This window comes from Phyllobates terribilis, unplaced genomic scaffold (genome assembly GCF_046119375.1).
Source record: "Phyllobates terribilis strain yellow unplaced genomic scaffold, ASM4611937v1 Scaffold_74__1_contigs__length_7073193, whole genome shotgun sequence".
Lineage (NCBI taxonomy): Eukaryota > Metazoa > Chordata > Amphibia > Anura > Dendrobatidae > Phyllobates > Phyllobates terribilis.
This window is the reverse complement of record NW_027362834.1, coordinates 2,672,638-2,692,632: the sequence shown is the minus strand read 5'-3', so window position 1 is coordinate 2,692,632 and position 19,995 is coordinate 2,672,638. Positions and strand designations below refer to the sequence as shown.

At 49.5% G+C, this 19,995-nt stretch overlaps 6 non-coding genes and 2 pseudogenes across 6 annotated transcripts; all 8 read left to right on the top strand.

Annotated features, from left to right (window-relative positions):
* Positions 1 to 336: 336 nt before the first annotated feature.
* LOC141196254 (U2 spliceosomal RNA) lies at positions 337 to 530 on the top strand. The gene has a single exon (XR_012268817.1). It is a non-coding gene; the product is annotated as a U2 spliceosomal RNA (small nuclear RNA).
* Positions 531 to 1,644: 1,114 nt separating this feature from the next.
* On the top strand, positions 1,645 to 1,835 carry LOC141195003 (U2 spliceosomal RNA). Its single transcript, XR_012267614.1, has one exon. It is a non-coding gene; the product is annotated as a U2 spliceosomal RNA (small nuclear RNA).
* Positions 1,836 to 2,956: 1,121 nt separating this feature from the next.
* Positions 2,957 to 3,147, top strand: LOC141195002 (U2 spliceosomal RNA). Its single transcript, XR_012267613.1, has one exon. It is a non-coding gene; the product is annotated as a U2 spliceosomal RNA (small nuclear RNA).
* A 1,121-nt stretch (positions 3,148 to 4,268) lies between these two features.
* Positions 4,269 to 4,459, top strand: LOC141195000 (U2 spliceosomal RNA). Its single transcript, XR_012267611.1, has one exon. It is a non-coding gene; the product is annotated as a U2 spliceosomal RNA (small nuclear RNA).
* Positions 4,460 to 5,578: 1,119 nt separating this feature from the next.
* LOC141194999 (U2 spliceosomal RNA) lies at positions 5,579 to 5,769 on the top strand. The gene has a single exon (XR_012267610.1). It is a non-coding gene; the product is annotated as a U2 spliceosomal RNA (small nuclear RNA).
* Positions 5,770 to 6,892: 1,123 nt separating this feature from the next.
* LOC141196405 (U2 spliceosomal RNA) lies at positions 6,893 to 7,004 on the top strand (annotated as a pseudogene).
* A 7,623-nt stretch (positions 7,005 to 14,627) lies between these two features.
* On the top strand, positions 14,628 to 14,751 carry LOC141196411 (U2 spliceosomal RNA; annotated as a pseudogene).
* Positions 14,752 to 15,869: 1,118 nt separating this feature from the next.
* LOC141194998 (U2 spliceosomal RNA) lies at positions 15,870 to 16,060 on the top strand. The gene has a single exon (XR_012267609.1). It is a non-coding gene; the product is annotated as a U2 spliceosomal RNA (small nuclear RNA).
* The last annotated feature ends 3,935 nt before the right edge of the window (positions 16,061 to 19,995 follow it).

Here is a 19,995-nt window from a genome sequence, read left to right as displayed (position 1 = left end):
GATCCACAGCCTGCTCAGAGACTATTCCATCGTGGACGGTCCGGAGGACGAGGATGAGGACTAAACCCCTCCTCCCCCTCTCCCCTTATGTGTCTTGTCTTTCAATAAAGCTTCGGGCCTGTGATTTTCCCCTCCCCATCCCCTTTTTTCCAATCCCCATCCCTTATCACGGTTCGTCGTACTGTATTGATTGACATGCTTTTTCTTTCAGATTGAGTGTTTTGTGTAGCATAGGGGTGTGATGTGTCTAGTTAGTGCGTCGTATCCTCATGCTATGTAAATATGATGTAGAATTCAGTGTGTACTGGGCTGCGGCACTGTACACTGTCTGTTAACTTATTTTTTGTGCTAATAAAAGATATATTCAATCAAAAAAATCTGTTCTTATCAGTTTAATATCTGATACGTCCCCTATCTGGGGACCATATATTAAATGGATTTTTAGAACAGGGAGATGGAAAAAGAGCTTGCTCTGTCCACTCCACGCATTGACCTGGTATTGCAGTATCTCCAGGACCGGTGCACCCCTTCTTTAATGCAGTTTCTAAAATCAGAAAGAATTGAATTCAATGCTTTTTGTTCATTTTGCTTGTTTGTCGGATTTTGGGATGGACTCTTTGGCTTTGCTTTTCTTCTCCTCATTGGATTTTTCATGTTAAAAGTTGCAGAAGCCAGATGACAAGCTCATTTTGGTTCAACTTCAGCAACTGTGCATTGCATTGCCATGTAATGTAATGCAATGCTATCTATCTAGCTCTCCCTCTATACTTCCTTTTGGATAAACAGACATATTAGGCAAGCATTTTTGAGCTTTCACCTAAATAACTACAGGTGGTGAGATAAGCTGCACAATATAATTGACCTTTCAGTATATTGTTGCACACACACCATCTATTTAGCAAATGCCCTTGTTATCAACAGCAGCCTTTTAAACTCACCTGAGCTAACAGGTATGTGAGCTGGTTACTCTGCTGCGCTTAAAATTTCTTTTTTGGTTTGCTACAATGCCTTTTCTGAAACGTTGTCTCCCTCTGCTGGAACACTGACTTCTTTCATTTAATGCCTGCAGACTATAAAAGAGAAACCAACCCAAAAAGTTTGGTTGATTAGTCTGTGGCATTCTTTTAAACTGTTGCTTATGGCGGTCTCTGTGAGCTTCTCAGTGACATTCAGCCATCCAGGTATCCCGCCTGCAGTAGACGGAATGTGGCAATGGAACGCTGGCTGCGCGTGTCATAATAGGCTCTGAGCCTTTATATACCTGCGCACAGCAGCAGCCACCTTCAGTCTGCTGCTGGACAGCCAGCAGCAGCAGCAGCAGGAGAGGTAATTAATCAGCAACCCTCCTGCTAATGGTAGACAGCTGCTCGTTCCAACCCCCCCCGCCTTAATTGGTTCTCCTCCCTTCCAACGGTGTTGAGGCGGGTGGGAACAGCCGGGGGTTGAGGGTACTGTGCTAAAAGAGGTGGAGTTATGCAGATCTAAAACGCGTGGATTGCAGCAGCAGCAAGCCGAAAAGTGCAGGCATGTGAGGGATCTAGAGGTTGACAGCATGTCTTCTTAACGGGAGTCCAGGTGGCCATCTCCACAAATGGACTTTTCAGAATCCTTGGGTGGCACCGTAGTCGGAAACCAATTCTGGTTATCGCTTCTCGGCCTTTTGGCTAAGATCAAGTGTAGTATCTGTTCTTATCAGTTTAATATCTGATACGTCCCCTATCTGGGGACCATATATTAAATGGATTTTTAGAACAGGGAGATGGAAAAAGAGCTTGCTCTGTCCACTCCACGCATTGACCTGGTATTGCAGTATCTCCAGGACCGGTGCACCCCTTCTTTAATGCAGTTTCTAAAATCAGAAAGAATTGAATTCAATGCTTTTTGTTCATTTTGCTTGTTTGTCGGACTTTGGGATGGACTCTTTGGCTTTGCTTTTCTTCTCCTCATTGGATTTTTCATGTTAAAAGTTGCAGAAGCCAGATGACAAGCTCATTTTGGTTCAACTTCAGCAACTGTGCATTGCATTGCCATGTAATGTAATGTAATGCAATGCTATCTATCTAGCTCTCCCTCTATACTTCCTTTTGGATAAACAGACATATTAGGCAAGCATTTTGGAGCTTTCACCTAAATAACTACAGGTGGTGAGATAAGCTGCACAATATAATTGACCTTTCAGTATATTGTTGCACACACACCATCTATTTAGCAAATGCCCTTGTTATCAACAGCAGCCTTTTAAACTCACCTGAGCTAACAGATATGTGAGCTGGTTACTCTGCTGCGCTTAAAATTTCTTTTTTGGTTTGCTACAATGCCTTTTCTGAAACGTTGTCTCCCTCTGCTGGAACACTGACTTCTTTCATTTAATGCCTGCAGACTATAAAAGAGAAACCAACCCAAAAAGTTTGGTTGATTAGTCTGTGGCATTCTTTTAAACTGTTGCTTATGGCGGTCTCTGTGAGCTTCTCAGTGACATTCAGCCATCCAGGTATCCCGCCTGCAGTAGACGGAATGTGGCAATGGAACGCTGGCTGCGCGTGTCATAATAGGCTCTGAGCCTTTATATACCTGCGCACAGCAGCAGCCACCTTCAGTCTGCTGCTGGACAGCCAGCAGCAGCAGCAGCAGGAGAGGTAATTAATCAGCAACCCTCCTGCTAAGGGTAGACAGCTGCTCGTTCCACCCCCCCCCCCGCCTTAATTGGTTCTCCTCCCTTCCAACGGTGTTGAGGCGGGTGGGAACAGCCGGGGGTTGAGGGTACTGTGCTAAAAGAGGTGGAGTTATGCAGATCTAAAACGCGTGGATTGCAGCAGCAGCAAGCCGAAAAGTGCAGGCATGTGAGGGATCTAGAGGTTGACAGCATGTCTTCTTAACGGGAGTCCAGGTGGCCATCTCCACAAATGGACTTTTCAGAATCCTTGGGTGGCACCGTAGTCGGAAACCAATTCTGGTTATCGCTTCTCGGCCTTTTGGCTAAGATCAAGTGTAGTATCTGTTCTTATCAGTTTAATATCTGATACGTCCCCTATCTGGGGACCATATATTAAATGGATTTTTAGAACAGGGAGATGGAAAAAGAGCTTGCTCTGTCCACTCCACGCATTGACCTGGTATTGCAGTATCTCCAGGACCGGTGCACCCCTTCTTTAATGCAGTTTCTAAAATCAGAAAGAATTGAATTCAATGCTTTTTGTTCATTTTGCTTGTTTGTCGGATTTTGGGATGGACTCTTTGGCTTTGCTTTTCTTCTCCTCATTGGATTTTTCATGTTAAAAGTTGCAGAAGCCAGATGACAAGCTCATTTTGGTTCAACTTCAGCAACTGTGCATTGCATTGCCATGTAATGTAATGTAATGCAATGCTATCTATCTAGCTCTCCCTCTATACTTCCTTTTGGATAAACAGACATATTAGGCAAGCATTTTGGAGCTTTCACCTAAATAACTACAGGTGGTGAGATAAGCTGCACAATATAATTGACCTTTCAGTATATTGTTGCACACACACCATCTATTTAGCAAATGCCCTTGTTATCAACAGCAGCCTTTTAAACTCACCTGAGCTAACAGATATGTGAGCTGGTTACTCTGCTGCGCTTAAAATTTCTTTTTTGGTTTGCTACAATGCCTTTTCTGAAACGTTGTCTCCCTCTGCTGGAACACTGACTTCTTTCATTTAATGCCTGCAGACTATAAAAGAGAAACCAACCCAAAAAGTTTGGTTGATTAGTCTGTGGCATTCTTTTAAACTGTTGCTTATGGCGGTCTCTGTGAGCTTCTCAGTGACATTCAGCCATCCAGGTATCCCGCCTGCAGTAGACGGAATGTGGCAATGGAACGCTGGCTGCGCGTGTCATAATAGGCTCTGAGCCTTTATATACCTGCGCACAGCAGCAGCCACCTTCAGTCTGCTGCTGGACAGCCAGCAGCAGCAGCAGCAGGAGAGGTAATTAATCAGCAACCCTCCTGCTAAGGGTAGACAGCTGCTCGTTCCACCCCCCCCCCCGCCTTAATTGGTTCTCCTCCCTTCCAACGGTGTTGAGGCGGGTGGGAACAGCCGGGGGTTGAGGGTACTGTGCTAAAAGAGGTGGAGTTATGCAGATCTAAAACGCGTGGATTGCAGCAGCAGCAAGCCGAAAAGTGCAGGCATGTGAGGGATCTAGAGGTTGACAGCATGTCTTCTTAACGGGAGTCCAGGTGGCCATCTCCACAAATGGACTTTTCAGAATCCTTGGGTGGCACCGTAGTCGGAAACCAATTCTGGTTATCGCTTCTCGGCCTTTTGGCTAAGATCAAGTGTAGTATCTGTTCTTATCAGTTTAATATCTGATACGTCCCCTATCTGGGGACCATATATTAAATGGATTTTTAGAACAGGGAGATGGAAAAAGAGCTTGCTCTGTCCACTCCACGCATTGACCTGGTATTGCAGTATCTCCAGGACCGGTGCACCCCTTCTTTAATGCAGTTTCTAAAATCAGAAAGAATTGAATTCAATGCTTTTTGTTCATTTTGCTTGTTTGTCGGATTTTGGGATGGACTCTTTGGCTTTGCTTTTCTTCTCCTCATTGGATTTTTCATGTTAAAAGTTGCAGAAGCCAGATGACAAGCTCATTTTGGTTCAACTTCAGCAACTGTGCATTGCATTGCCATGTAATGTAATGTAATGCAATGCTATCTATCTAGCTCTCCCTCTATACTTCCTTTTGGATAAACAGACATATTAGGCAAGCATTTTGGAGCTTTCACCTAAATAACTACAGGTGGTGAGATAAGCTGCACAATATAATTGACCTTTCAGTATATTGTTGCACACACACCATCTATTTAGCAAATGCCCTTGTTATCAACAGCAGCCTTTTAAACTCACCTGAGCTAACAGATATGTGAGCTGGTTACTCTGCTGCGCTTAAAATTTATTTTTTGGTTTGCTACAATGCCTTTTCTGAAACGTTGTCTCCCTCTGCTGGAACACTGACTTCTTTCATTTAATGCCTGCAGACTATAAAAGAGAAACCAACCCAAAAAGTTTGGTTGATTAGTCTGTGGCATTCTGTTAAACTGTTGCTTATGGCGGTCTCTGTGAGCTTCTCAGTGACATTCAGCCATCCAGGTATCCCGCCTGCAGTAGACGGAATGTGGCAATGGAACGCTGGCTGCGCGTGTCATAATAGGCTCTGAGCCTTTATATACCTGCGCACAGCAGCAGCCACCTTCAGTCTGCTGCTGGACAGCCAGCAGCAGCAGCAGCAGGAGAGGTAATTAATCAGCAACCCTCCTGCTAAGGGTAGACAGCTGCTCGTTCCACCCCCCCCCGCCTTAATTGGTTCTCCTCCCTTCCAACGGTGTTGAGGCGGGTGGGAACAGCCGGGGGTTGAGGGTACTGTGCTAAAAGAGGTGGAGTTATGCAGATCTAAAACGCGTGGATTGCAGCAGCAGCAAGCCGAAAAGTGCAGGCATGTGAGGGATCTAGAGGTTGACAGCATGTCTTCTTAACGGGAGTCCAGGTGGCCATCTCCACAAATGGACTTTTCAGAATCCTTGGGTGGCACCGTAGTCGGAAACCAATTCTGGTTATCGCTTCTCGGCCTTTTGGCTAAGATCAAGTGTAGTATCTGTTCTTATCAGTTTAATATCTGATACGTCCCCTATCTGGGGACCATATATTAAATGGATTTTTAGAACAGGGAGATGGAAAAAGAGCTTGCTCTGTCCACTCCACGCATTGACCTGGTATTGCAGTATCTCCAGGACCGGTGCACCCCTTCTTTAATGCAGTTTCTAAAATCAGAAAGAATTGAATTCAATGCTTTTTGTTCATTTTGCTTGTTTGTCGGATTTTGGGATGGACTCTTTGGCTTTGCTTTTCTTCTCCTCATTGGATTTTTCATGTTAAAAGTTGCAGAAGCCAGATGACAAGCTCATTTTGGTTCAACTTCAGCAACTGTGCATTGCATTGCCATGTAATGTAATGTAATGCAATGCTATCTATCTAGCTCTCCCTCTATACTTCCTTTTGGATAAACAGACATATTAGGCAAGCATTTTGGAGCTTTCACCTAAATAACTACAGGTGGTGAGATAAGCTGCACAATATAATTGACCTTTCAGTATATTGTTGCACACACACCATCTATTTAGCAAATGCCCTTGTTATCAACAGCAGCCTTTTAAACTCACCTGAGCTAACAGGTATGTGAGCTGGTTACTCTGCTGCGCTTAAAATTTCTTTTTTGGTTTGCTACAATGCCTTTTCTGAAACGTTGTCTCCCTCTGCTGGAACACTGACTTCTTTCATTTAATGCCTGCAGACTATAAAAGAGAAACCAACCCAAAAAGTTTGGTTGATTAGTCTGTGGCATTCTTTTAAACTGTTGCTTATGGCGGTCTCTGTGAGCTTCTCAGTGACATTCAGCCATCCAGGTATCCCGCCTGCAGTAGACGGAATGTGGCAATGGAACGCTGGCTGCGCGTGTCATAATAGGCTCTGAGCCTTTATATACCTGCGCACAGCAGCAGCCACCTTCAGTCTGCTGCTGGACAGCCAGCAGCAGCAGCAGCAGGAGAGGTAATTAATCAGCAACCCTCCTGCTAAGGGTAGACAGCTGCTCGTTCCACCCCCAACCCCCAGCCTTAATTGGTTCTCCTCCCTTCCAACGGTGTTGAGGCGGGTGGGAACAGCCGGGGGTTGAGGGTACTGTGCTAAAAGAGGTGGAGTTATGCAGATCTAAAACGCGTGGATTGCAGCAGCAGCAAGCCGAAAAGTGCAGGCATGTGAGGGATCTAGAGGTTGACAGCATGTCTTCTTAACGGGAGTCCAGGTGGCCATCTCCACAAATGGACTTTTCAGAATCCTTGGGTGGCACCGTAGTCGGAAACCAATTCTGGTTATCGCTTCTCGGCCTTTTGGCTAAGATCAAGTGTAGTATCTGTTCTTATCAGTTTAATATCTGATACGTCCCTGACGCGCCCCTGGGCCTGTGTCGCGCTGCGTGAGCTTACCCGGAGCCGGATCTGTTGAGGGTTGTAGTCTCGTGGCTGTGACCCGGTCCGTGCCCAGGGAGTCAAACTGGACGGCAGTCTGTTAGCGGTAAATGGTTGATGACTACGCCACCCGTTGAGTGCAGCCAGGGGGCTGCTGCTGCAGGGCAGACCGCTGAGGCCGATGGTAGGATTGTGCAGCGTGATAGTATAACCCCCAACGGGAGGGGTATGGCCTCAGGGCAGCCGACGTGGATGATGGGGGTAGCAGGAACCACTCAGAGACGGTACGGTGTAGTTCAGGGTCTTTACTGGTAACAACAAAAGACCCTCCCGGAGTACTTGCTAGCGGATGGGGCCTGGTCAGTCCTTGAGCAGATGGGATCTCCCCTGGCCAGGCGTAGTTGTAGGCCTCCCAAACTGACTGTACTCTTCTGGCTACCTTGCTAGGAGCTGATGTAAGTAGCCCACGTCCCTGAGTGTACCGTGTGGTGCTCACCCGTATGGCCGGTGACTCGGGGCCTTCTAATGGCTTCCGCTCCACGATGGCGGTGCTGGTCCCACGCGTGTGACCGTGCCTTCGGGCTTCTGGGCCAGAGGACCTGAAATCCCCTGCCTGACGGATTCTGCTGCTGGGTTGGAATTAGTCCCCACAGCCTCGGACTCCGGGTCCGGTAAAAAGTCTTCTTAGTCAGGGCGAACTCTGCAGCTGCCAGCCCCTGACTCCTTGTAACTGCTGTTTCTTCCTATGCTGTCTCTACTTCTTCTCTTCTTCTACTCCTCACCCTGCCTCAGCCCCAGGTTTTTATAGGGGAAGTTCTTCCCCTCCCAAGACTGGGCAGGAGGTGTGGCATGCACAGGATCCCTGACCAAAGGACCTCCCACCTGCTCTCAGACATAACATTACGTTACTGTGGCAACCAGACCCCTGGGGTGTCACATTCCCCCCTAGTAAAATTTAGTACTCCGGGACTAAACACATTATAGAAAAACATAACAAGGTGAAAACAACAACACTAAAATACAATAAGGAAACACAATAAGATGGTCACGGCGTATCCGCAACCGGGTGCAGTCTTTGAAGAAAAGCAAAGGTGTCCATTTCACCGAAACAGGGAGACGTAACCAGGTAGGGGTCTGTTCTACCCCGAGTCCTTGACAGTCTTTAGTCCATCCTGGGTTACGCTCCAACTATATACAAGGATTCCCGGTAAATCCACCAAGGTTTCCTAAAAACAACTAGAAACACAAAATTACACACAAGCAACTATAGACAGGTAAACATTATAAAATAGCTTAAACATTTAGATCCTCCAACGTGCGGGTAACTGGCCTCTAGTGGCCCTAGTGGACCTACGGAGCTGACTGTCTGGCCCTGAACTACAGGGTGTAGGAGCTGTCAAGGGTAAACTGGGCAGCTGTCTACCGGCTCTTTGTCTCACTAGGGGTACGGCAGGCTCACTATAAGCAGAGGGTTGATTCTCCTGTTCTGCTTGTGTGGAGTCTTCTGCCTCCTGGACCGGCTGTTCTTCCAGCTCTACCCGTTGCTCCGTAGGTTCTTGGGATGATGGTTGGAGGAAGGTGAGTACGGGTACCACAACTGCACCATTGACTTGAGTCCAAGACCGAGGGAAGTCCCCGAGCATGGTACTAACCATATCTTCCCTTTCCTCTACGGGTCGATGGTCTTCTTGTTCCTCTTCAGGGTTCCTCAGTTGTTCGGGACACTTCTTCAGGTGGTCCCGGGATACAATGGCTGTGGTTTCCCCTCCGTCTTTACTGATGGTACAGACCTTCGGGTTTTCGTGGCTTGAGGGCAGTACGGTGTACGGGTCCTTCTCCCACTGGTCGTCCAACTTGTGGAGCCGTCTCTTCCTCTTCAAGACCTGCTCTCCGGGTACCAGGGGAACAGCGGGAGCATACTGGTTGTATGTCTTCTCTTGTCTTTCCCTAGCCTGACAGAGACTTCGCTCCACGCTCTCCTGTACTCTCCGGTACTGCTGCTGCCTCTCTGTGTCCCAGTCTGTTTCTGGTGAAGTGTCCTCGGGTGTCAGGACTCCCATTTCCAGGTCAACAGGTAACTTACCAGGTCTTGCCCTCATTAGGTAAGCCGGGGTACAGTTGGTGGAACCTACCGGGATGTGGTTGTATAGGTCCACCAGATCGGGCAACTTCTCAGGCCACAGACTGCGTTCTTCCAGGGGCAATGTTTTTAGAAGATCCATTACCACCTGGTTCATTTTTTCACAAAGTCCATTAGTTTGCGGATGGTAGGGTGTCGTCCTTATCTTCCGGCAGCCATACAGATTGCAGAATTCCTGGAAGACCTCCGCTTCAAAGGCAGGTCCCTGGTCCGTCAGCACTTGGTCCGGGTACCCGTGTGGACGGCAGAAGTGCTGCTGGAAGGCTCTAGCTGCTGTTTGAGCCGTTAAGTCCTTGACGGGGACGACAACCAAGAACCGGGAGTAATGATCCACGATGGTTAACGCGTAGACGTAGCCACTTCTGCTTGGGGTCAGTTTTACATGATCCAAGGCTACCAGTTCCAACGGTTGCCGGGTGACGATGGACTGCAGGGGAGTCTTCTGGCTGGCCCGGTCCTTCCTTCTCAGATTGCACGGGCCACAGTCTCTGCACCACTTCTCGATGGTTCCCCTCATGCCTACCCAGTGGAACCGCTCGCGCAGCAGAAACTCCAGCTTTTTCCACCCGAAGTGTCCAGCTCCGTCGTGGTATGCCTCCATCACCATGGCTGCGTCTCTTCGGGACACCACTACTTGCCAGAGTAGTTCATGCGTCCGGGAGTTGACCATTCTGCGGCACAACTTCCCCTTGTAAAGGAATAGTCGACTCTTCTCCGCCCATAGTTGTTTGTCTTCCTCCGGAGCGTCCGGTTCAAGGCGAGCCTCCGGCCGAGTCAGCATCTCCTTCACCAGTCGGACGGCAGGGTCGCTGTCTTGCGTTTCCGCCCAGTTGTAGTGGGGTAAGGGGTTCAACGTAGCAGCCTGCTTACCCCTTACCCGGTGGGAATACTGGATAGTCCCATGACGGTGGAACGCAGGGAGTTCAACTTCTTCCAGTCCCTCCGGATCTTCTCCTTCGTCCGGCAGGTTGGGCATCCTGGACAGGGCGTCCGCGTTAGTATTGGAGCGTCCTGCCCGGTATTTGATTGTGAACTCGTAGTTGGACAGACGGGCCATCCACCTCTGCTCCAGGGCACCGAGTCTTGCCGTGTCCAGGTGTGTCAACGGGTTGTTATCCGTGTATACGGTGAACCGGGAAGAAGCGAGGTAATGCCTAAAGCGCTCGGTGACTGCCCATACCACGGCCAGGAACTCTAGCTTAAATGAGCTGTAATTCTCTGGGTTCCTTTCGGTGGGTCGCAGTTTTCGGCTGGCATAGGAGATTACTCGTTCTCTCCCCTGCTGAATCTGGGACAGTACGGCTCCTAGCCCGATGTTACTGGCGTCGGTGTAGAGGATGAAGGGCTGGCTATAGTCCGGGTACGCCAAGATTTCATCCCCCGTGAGGGCCATCTTCAGCTGGCGGAAGGACTCTTCTTCTAGCTCTTCCCATTTGAAGGGCGGCTTCTGGTTCTTGGCCTTCCGGGACTGGCCTATCAGGAGGTCCTGCATAGGCGCTGCCTTTTTGGTGAAACCGGGAATAAACCTTCGGTAGTAGCCTACCAACCCTAGGAACTGCCGCACTTCTTTTACGCTGGAGGGGCTTGGCCATCCCTTAATTGCGGTGATCTTATCGGGGTCGGGAGCCACTCCGTCAGCGCTCACCACGTGTCCCAGGTATTGCACCTTTGGTTTCAGGAGGTGACACTTGGAGGGTTTCACCTTTAGGCCGTAACTCGCCAGAGCTTCGAACACCTCCGCCAGGTGTTTCAGGTGGTCCTCATAAGTTTTGGAGTATACGATGACATCGTCCAGGTACAACAGGACCGTCTCGAAGTTTCTGTGGCCCAGACAGCACTCCATTAATCGTTGGAAGGTTCCTGGGGCGTTGCAGAGTCCGAACGGCATGCAGGTGAACTCGCTAAGTCCCATCGGGGTGGTGAATGCGGTCTTCTCCCGGTCCGCCTCTGCTACAGGAACCTGCCAGTACCCGCTAGTGAGATCCAAGGTAGAGAAGAAGTTAGCAGATCTTAAAGCAGTCAATGACTCCTCTATCCTTGGTAAGGGGTACGCATCCTTGTGTGTGATACGGTTGATTTTCCGGTAATCTACACACATCCTCATGGTGTTGTCTTTCTTTTTGACTAAAACTAGTGGGGCTGCCCAGGGGCTACAGCTATCCCGGATTACCCCAGCCTCCTTCATGTCTCTAAGCATCCCCTTGGCGTGTTGGTAATGTGCAGGGGGTACGGGTCGATACCTCTCTTTTATGGGAGGATGATCTCCCGTGGGGATGCGGTGTTCTACCCCCTTGACTCGCCCGAAGTCTAACGGGTGTTTACTAAACACTCTCTCATACTCTTGAACCACCCGATAGACTCCTTGTTTCTGATGTGAGGGAGTGGAGTCAGTACCCAGATGTAGTTGCTGACACCAGTCCTCCATGTCTTTCTTAGAGCCGTTACCTTCCTCCGGGTGAGATGGAGGCAAGGGTTCCACAGATTGTATAGAATTTTGATTAGTGGTATATAATTTGGCTAGCGTGGCATACCGGGGCAGGTACACTTCCCTCTCCCCGATATTTATTATGCGAACGGGCACCCTCCCATGGCGTACATTGACCACCCCCCGTGCTGTCAAAATGGTGGGCCTACTGTCTGAGTAAACTGGTTCTACCATTGCCTGGTAATCTCTACCTCTCAGACCAATAGCTGCCCGGCACCAAATCATCATTTCACTTTTTGGGGGCATGGCAATAGGAAAAGGGTCACACATTCTTACGCTACCAATCTCACCGCCGGAGAGTTCCACTTGTTGCCGTTGCATCAGTGCCCGGATCTCTTTCTGGAGCACCCGCTGCTCGCCGGAGCTGGCGTTCTTGGCAACCTGCTGTAAAAGGAAAATCACCTCTGCAAGACAATTTTCAATTACGTTAGTTCCTAGAGTTATTTTTGGGTGACTCTCATGTTTATCAATATCTACAATGATCAGTCCCTGTGCGGCCAGTTCGACTCTACCGATTTTGAGGGTCACCTCTTTAAATCCGATCTGTGGCACGGGCTGGCCATTGCTGGCGATGATACTCAAGTCGTCGTCAGGGTAGCGGGTAATATCCGAGTCATTCCAGTACTGCTTGAAGAGCACGTACGGGATGGTGGTGACCTGTGACCCGGTATCCAGTAGGGCACTCATGGGAATGCCATCCAGTACCACAGGCAAGACTGGACGTCCTCCCACATATCTGTCGCGCCAGTTCGATGGGCCTGGTGATCTTTTTCCTGGGGGTTGGCCCTCTACCCCAGGTTGTGCCCGTTTAAAGAACAGTACCTTTCCATATGTCCGGGTTGATTGCAGCGGCGGCAGATGGGTCGTCCGTCCTCGCTGTATCGGTCACTGGGTCTTCCTCTGGCCGGTGGGGTCCTCCTTGGTCGACGCCACGGGATGTCCTCCGGTCCGGATGCCAGCTGGATCTTCCCTGGGGTGGAAACCTGTAAAGACTGCACAGTTCGGGTTCGCGCAGCAACGCTCTTAACTAGCTCTTGGACATGATGGTGTAGGTCTGGAGCCGGGTCATTGTCCAAAGCCTGCGCATCAGCTCCCACAGGCCCTGCCGACAAGGGCGCCGCCTCCTGGTGGTAAGTGATAGCTGGGCGCCTGTGGGTCACAACGCCACCCGGTGCTGGTTCTCGGAGCACCCGGATAGCTCTATCCTTGAACTGTGCAAAGTCCAGATGGGGATCCTGTAAGGCCATTGCCCGCAACTGGGTTCGGTGGGTATTGCAATATAAACCCTCTATAAATTGTTCAGTCAACAGCTTTATGGCCCTCAGGGCCTCTTGTAGGTTTAGTGCATAGTCCCTTATACTCTCATGCGCTCGCTGCTTGCACCCGTAGAATCTAAGCTTGATCTCGGCTGAGGTGCGGGTATCGAAGGTGTCCCTCAGCCGGGTTAGTTTCTCTGCGACAGTCCTCCTCCCAGGTGGCCAAGATTTTACTTCTCTTTTGGCTGCCCCGGTTAGTTGGGCCACCAGGATGCTCACTTTTTGCTCTTCTGTGAGGGGGTACACCTGGAAGAGGCTATCCAGCTTTTCTCTAAAGTCATGCAGGGTATGTGACTCCCCTGAGTACTGGGGTAGCCAAGCTGCTCCCGGGATATATCGCATGGTGAAGGGCATAACTGCAGCAGCGGTGGCGCTGGCGGGGGTCGAGGTAGTGAAGCTCTCCTCCGTATCCGACATCTTCCTCCCCCCTAGTGGACCGTGGCCTACCTTGCGATGATCCTCTTCCGTAGGCCGCGGCTCCGCAGTGGATCGTCAGGGTTGAGGACCTTCCGTCGCGCTCCTGTGACGTCGGCGTCTGCTGGGCTCCTTCCAGGACCTTACGCAACGTCCGGACGTGAGGCGGGGCTTCAGTTCTCGTGCGCTTTCGGAGTCCACGCCCCTCTTCTGAAGATGGCGCCGGATGGCGGGAATCTTCACCACTGGTAAGTTTGAAAAGTCTCTTTTTCAGGCACGCAGTACCCGGTGGTTGCGGGCACGAGATCCTGCCGACTACGCCAAAGTTGACGCGCCCCTGGGCCTGTGTCGCGCTGCGTGAGCTTACCCGGAGCCGGATCTGTTGAGGGTTGTAGTCTCGTGGCGGTGACCCGGTCCGTGCCCAGGGAGTCAAACTGGACGGCAGTCTGTTAGCGGTAAATGGTTGATGACTACGCCACCCGTTGAGTGCAGCCAGGGGGCTGCTGCTGCAGGGCAGACCGCTGAGGCCGATGGTAGGATTGTGCAGCGTGATAGTATAACCCCCAACGGGAGGGGTATGGCCTCAGGGCAGCCGACGTGGATGATGGGGGTAGCAGGAACCACTCAGAGACGGTACGGTGTAGTTCAGGGTCTTTACTGGTAACAACAAAAGACCCTCCCGGAGTACTTGCTAGCGGATGGGGCCTGGTCAGTCCTTGAGCAGATGGGATCTCCCCTGGCCAGGCGTAGTTGTAGGCCTCCCAAACTGACTGTACTCTTCTGGCTACCTTGCTAGGAGCTGATGTAAGTAGCCCACGTCCCTGAGTGTACCGTGTGGTGCTCACCCGTATGGCCGGTGACTCGGGGCCTTCTAATGGCTTCCGCTCCACGATGGCGGTGCTGGTCCCACGCGTGTCACCGTGCCTTCGGGCTTCTGGGCCAGAGGACCTGAAATCCCCTGCCTGACGGATTCTGCTGCTGGGTAGGAATTAGTCCCCACAGCCTCGGACTCCGGGTCCGGTAAAACGTCTTCTTAGTCAGGGCGAACTCTGCAGCTGCCAGCCCCTGACTCCTTGTAACTGCTGTTTCTTCCTATGCTGTCTCTACTTCTTCTCTTCTTCTACTCCTCACCCTGCCTCAGCCCCAGGTTTTTATAGGGGAAGTTCTTCCCCTCCCAAGACTGGGCAGGAGGTGTGGCATGCACAGGATCCCTGACCAAAGGACCTCCCACCTGCTCTCAGACATAACATTACGTTACTGTGGCAACCAGACCCCTGGGGTGTCACATCCCCTATCTGGGGACCATATATTAAATGGATTTTTAGAACAGGGAGATGGAAAAAGAGCTTGCTCTGTCCACTCCACGCATTGACCTGGTATTGCAGTATCTCCAGGACCGGTGCACCCCTTCTTTAATGCAGTTTCTAAAATCAGAAAGAATTGAATTCAATGCTTTTTGTTCATTTTGCTTGTTTGTCGGATTTTGGGATGGACTCTTTGGCTTTGCTTTTCTTCTCCTCATTGGATTTTTCATGTTAAAAGTTGCAGAAGCCAGATGACAAGCTCATTTTGGTTCAACTTCAGCAACTGTGCATTGCATTGCCATGTAATGTAATGTAATGCAATGCTATCTATCTAGCTCTCCCTCTATACTTCCTTTTGGATAAACAGACATATTAGGCAAGCATTTTGGAGCTTTCACCTAAATAACTACAGGTGGTGAGATAAGCTGCACAATATAATTGACCTTTCAGTATATTGTTGCACACACACCATCTATTTAGCAAATGCCCTTGTTATCAACAGCAGCCTTTTAAACTCACCTGAGCTAACAGGTATGTGAGCTGGTTACTATGATGCGCTTAAAATTTCTTTTTTGGTTTGCTACAATGCCTTTTCTGAAACGTTGTCTCCCTCTGCTGGAACACTGACTTCTTTCATTTAATGCCTGCAGACTATAAAAGAGAAACCAACCCAAAAAGTTTGGTTGATTAGTCTGTGGCATTCTTTTAAACTGTTGCTTATGGCGGTCTCTGTGAGCTTCTCAGTGACATTCAGCCATCCAGGTATCCCGCCTGCAGTAGACGGAATGTGGCAATGGAACGCTGGCTGCGCGTGTCATAATAGGCTCTGAGCCTTTATATACCTGCGCACAGCAGCAGCCACCTTCAGTCTGCTGCTGGACAGCCAGCAGCAGCAGCAGGAGAGGTAATTAATCAGCAACCCTCCTGCTAAGGGTAGACAGCTGCTCGTTCCACCCCCCCCCCCGCCTTAATTGGTTCTCCTCCCTTCCAACGGTGTTGAGGCGGGTGGGAACAGCCGGGGGTTGAGGGTACTGTGCTAAAAGAGGTGGAGTTATGCAGATCTAAAACGCGTGGATTGCAGCAGCAGCAAGCCGAAAAGTGCAGGCATGTGAGGTATCTAGAGGTTGACAGCATGTCTTCTTAACGGGAGTCCAGGTGGCCATCTCCACAAATGGACTTTTCAGAATCCTTGGGTGGCACCGTAGTCGGAAACCAATTCTGGTTATCGCTTCTCGGCCTTTTGGCTAAGATCAAGTGTAGTATCTGTTCTTATCAGTTTAATATCTGATACGTCCCCTATCTGGGGACCATATATTAAATGGATTTTTAGAACAGGGAGATGGAAAAAGAGCTTGCTCTGTCCACTCCACGCATTGACCTGGTATTGCAGTATCTCCAGGACCGGTGCACCCCTTCTTTAATGCAGTTTCTAAAATCAGAAAGAATTGAATTCAATGCTTTTTGTTCATTTTGCTTGTTTGTCGGATTTTGGGATGGACTCTTTGGCTTTGCTTTTCTTCTCCTCATTGGATTTTTCATGTTAAAAGTTGCAGAAGCCAGATGACAAGCTCATTTTGGTTCAACTTCAGCAACTGTGCATTGCATTGCCATGTAATGTAATGTAATGCAATGCTATCTATCTAGCTCTCCCTCTATACTTCCTTTTGGATAAACAGACATATTAGGCAAGCATTTTGGAGCTTTCACCTAAATAACTACAGGTGGTGAGTAGTGTTGAGCATTCCGATACTGAAATATCGGGTATCGGCCGATATTCGCGGTATCGGAATTCCGATACTTAATTCCGATACTATTGCAATATCGTATACCGGAATCGGAAGTTCCCATAATGCAATGAGACATTTTCATTTTATTCAGCCAATGAGGATCCTAAGAAGTGTGGGCACATCCTGTTAGGCATGTAGGCATCTTAACTAATGGCATGGCTGTGATTGGCTGCTGAAATGATGTCATGATGCACTATAAAAGCCACCGCCGCCATTTTGAGCTCACTCTGCTGTGAATTCAGTTAGGGATAGGACGCTGTTGTTCTGAGGGACAGTTTTAGCTACCTATTTGCTCTATACTGCTTTACCCAAGCTACTTTCTAAATCACTGTGCCTTGCAGTGCTAGTGCACAGTTCCCTGTGCTGTTCACCACTATCTGCAAGGTCTGTGTGTGTGAGTGCAGCTCACCCTGTAGTGTGTGCTTCAGCCAAGTCTGGTTGTAGTGCACTCAGTGTGTGTCACTGCCTCATACATTGTCCTTTTTTGCCAATTCATAATTTTTCCTGATATCTCCTATTAGTGTGGTGGTTCCATCTGTATTCAGCTAAATTGGTTCCAAACACACTATATAGGAGTAGATAGAGAATTTTTTTCCGTCTTGCAGCACTAGTGCACAGTGCTCTGCATCTGTACTGTTCACCGCTGTCTGCAAGGTCTGGTGTGTGAGTGCAGCTCACCCTGTAGTGTGTGCTTCAACCCCGTCTGGTTGTAGTGCACTCAGTGTGTGTCACTGCCTCATACATTGTCCTTTATTGCCAATTCATAATTTTTCCTGATATCTCCTATTAGTGTGGTGGTTCCATCTGTATTCAGCTAAATTGGTTCCAAACACACTATATAGGAGTAGATAGAGAATTTTTTTCCGTCTTGCAGCACTAGTGCACAGTGCTCTGCATCTGTACTGTTCACCGCTGTCTGCAAGGTCTGGTGTGTGAGTGCAGCTCACCCTGTAGTGTGTGCTTCAACCCCGTCTGGTTGTAGTGCACTCAGTGTGTGTCACTGCCTCATACATTGTCCTTTATTGCCAATTCATAATTTTTCCTGATATCTCCTATTAGTGTGGTGGTTCCATCCATATTCAGCTAAATTGATTCCAAACACACTATATAGGAGTAGATAGAGGAGCCTTTCTGCAGCATTGGGCCCTGCAGCCCCAGCCAGATTAGTATTAGCCTATTTTTTGCAGCCTCATCTATTGCATTGTAGGTTACCTTCCTACATTGTAATAGCTACAAAAAGTTTGTGATACTATCGTTATTACATCTTTAGGCACATCCAGTGTCTTTTTGTGACAAAAAAAACCTAAATAAAGTTCACCAAACACTCCACTTTACAGTTGTGTAGGCCACATTAGCTCATATTAAAGTCTAGTCCACACTTTATAAAATTAGTGTTTCTTATACCTGTTAGCAGCTGTTCAGGAATAAGCACACTAAGCCCTTAGTACTTTTCTGCCTATCTTTATCAGTCTACCAAGATGAAGAAGGCAGGGAGTAAGGCATGTGGTCGTGGTCGTGGGCGTGGGCGTGGAGTTTCTGCAGGGAGAGGACGTGAGGATTCTGTGCCTGCAGGGAGAGGACGTGGGGATTCTGTGCCTGCTGCGGGCACCAGTGACTCAGCATCCCCCAGTTTTACCAGGGAACAGTCCTTTATGCGCAGCTTTGTAGGAGCTAGCCGTACCCCACTGCTGCGCGAGGACCAAATTGAAGCCGTTGTCGGATGGATGGCAGCTAACGCATCGACTTCAATTAGTTCCAGATCCTCTCAGGTCCTGAGCACTGAAGAGCACCCATCTGTCTCTTCACCACCTGCCAAATTGCCCAGGCAGTCAGAGAGCCCTGGACAGGAGCCATCTCTACTTCTGTTCTCTGAATCTCTTGGCTTGGAAAGAGGGGGCCAGCCAAGCAGAATTCGAGAATTTGAAGAAGAGGTAGTATGCAGTGATGCGCAACCGTTTTGTCTCTCTGAATCTGAAGAGGCGGGTGGGCCAGTGCCTATGGTCAGCAGCACACCTCAGTACGCATCTGATGATGAGACTCAGGTGCCACTTTCTGGTGCGTACTGTGCTGTCGAGACTACCCAGGAGAAGCAGTTGTTTGAAGAGGGTGGTGTAGATGATGAGGTCCTTGACCCATCATGGCGTGAGGGACAGGAAGGTGGTGGGAGCAGCTCTGAGGAAGAGATTCCCCGAACGGCCCAAAAAGGAGGGAGAGGGAGGGGGCAGACTTGGTTGCCTGTAGCCTCCACTTCGGCACCCATTAGGAGCATGGCTCTTCCAAAATCCAAAGCGGGCGCTCCCAAGACTTGCAGTGCCTGGTCCTTTTTTGACACAGTTGCAGATGACATTTGCTTTGTCAAATGCAAGCTGTGTAATCAGAAGGTGAAAAGAGGGAAAAGTGTCAGCAACCTCAATACCACAAATATGTGGAAACATGTGCGGACCAAGCACGTGGTGGAGTTACACAAACACACTGAAGACCTAGGCCAACCTACAGCGCCACCTACCACCTCTTCAGCTCGTGTTGTAGCCTCTTCCTCCAGCTCACACACAGCTGGTTCGGCTTCCTCACAGGATCGCCATGGAAGAATCTCTGGCACTGTTGTACAGAGACACAGTGTAATTCCACCCACAGCACCACTTTCCCAGTCATCCTCACACTCCCAGGCCAGTCTACAGCCATCGTTAGCACAGGCATGGGAGAAAAGGCGCCCATACTCGGCAAACCACCCCCGAGCACAGGCTCTGAATGCTGGCATTGCTAAACTACTGGCCCTTGAAATGCTATCATTCAGGCTGGTGGAGACTGACACATTCCGTAACTTTATGGCATTGGCAGTCCCACAATACAACGTGCCCAGCCGCTTTTATTTCAGCAGGCAAGCCGTCCCTGCCCTGCAACATCATGTGGAGGGAAAAATTAAACATGCGCTACAAAACGCCGTCAGTAGCAAGGTCCACCTGACCACTGATGCGTGGACCAGTAAGCATGGACAGGGACGATACCTTTCCCTCACTGCCCATTGGGTAAATGTTGTGGAGCCGGGTACAGATCTTGAGAGTGGCGCTGTACGTGTTCTGCCAACTCCAAGGATTGCAGGAATCCAGTCTGTACACATTGACTCCTCCTCATACTCCAGTTCCTCTGAATCAGCGCTGCAGGAGCCGTCACGGTCTACCTCCACATCGACCCGTGAACGGTTACCTGTTATGATGACCGATATGAGCACAGCCGTGGCCAAACGTCAACAGGCCGTATTAAAATTAATTTCTTTGGGGAATCGAAGCCACACAGCGCAGGAGCTCTGGAATGCCATCAAGCAGCAGAGTGACGTGTGGTTTGTGCCAGCGAATCTCCAGCCAGGCATGGTAGTGTGTGACAATGGCCGAAATCTGGTGGCAGCTCTGGGCCTAGGCAACCTCACTCACATCCCATGTCTGGCACATGTGCTCAACTTGGTCGTGCAGAGTTTTTTGAGGGACTATCCGGATCTTGATGCACTGCTTCACAAGGTCCGCATAGAGTGCGCTCACTTGCGGCGTTCCAGCAATGCAAGATCACGC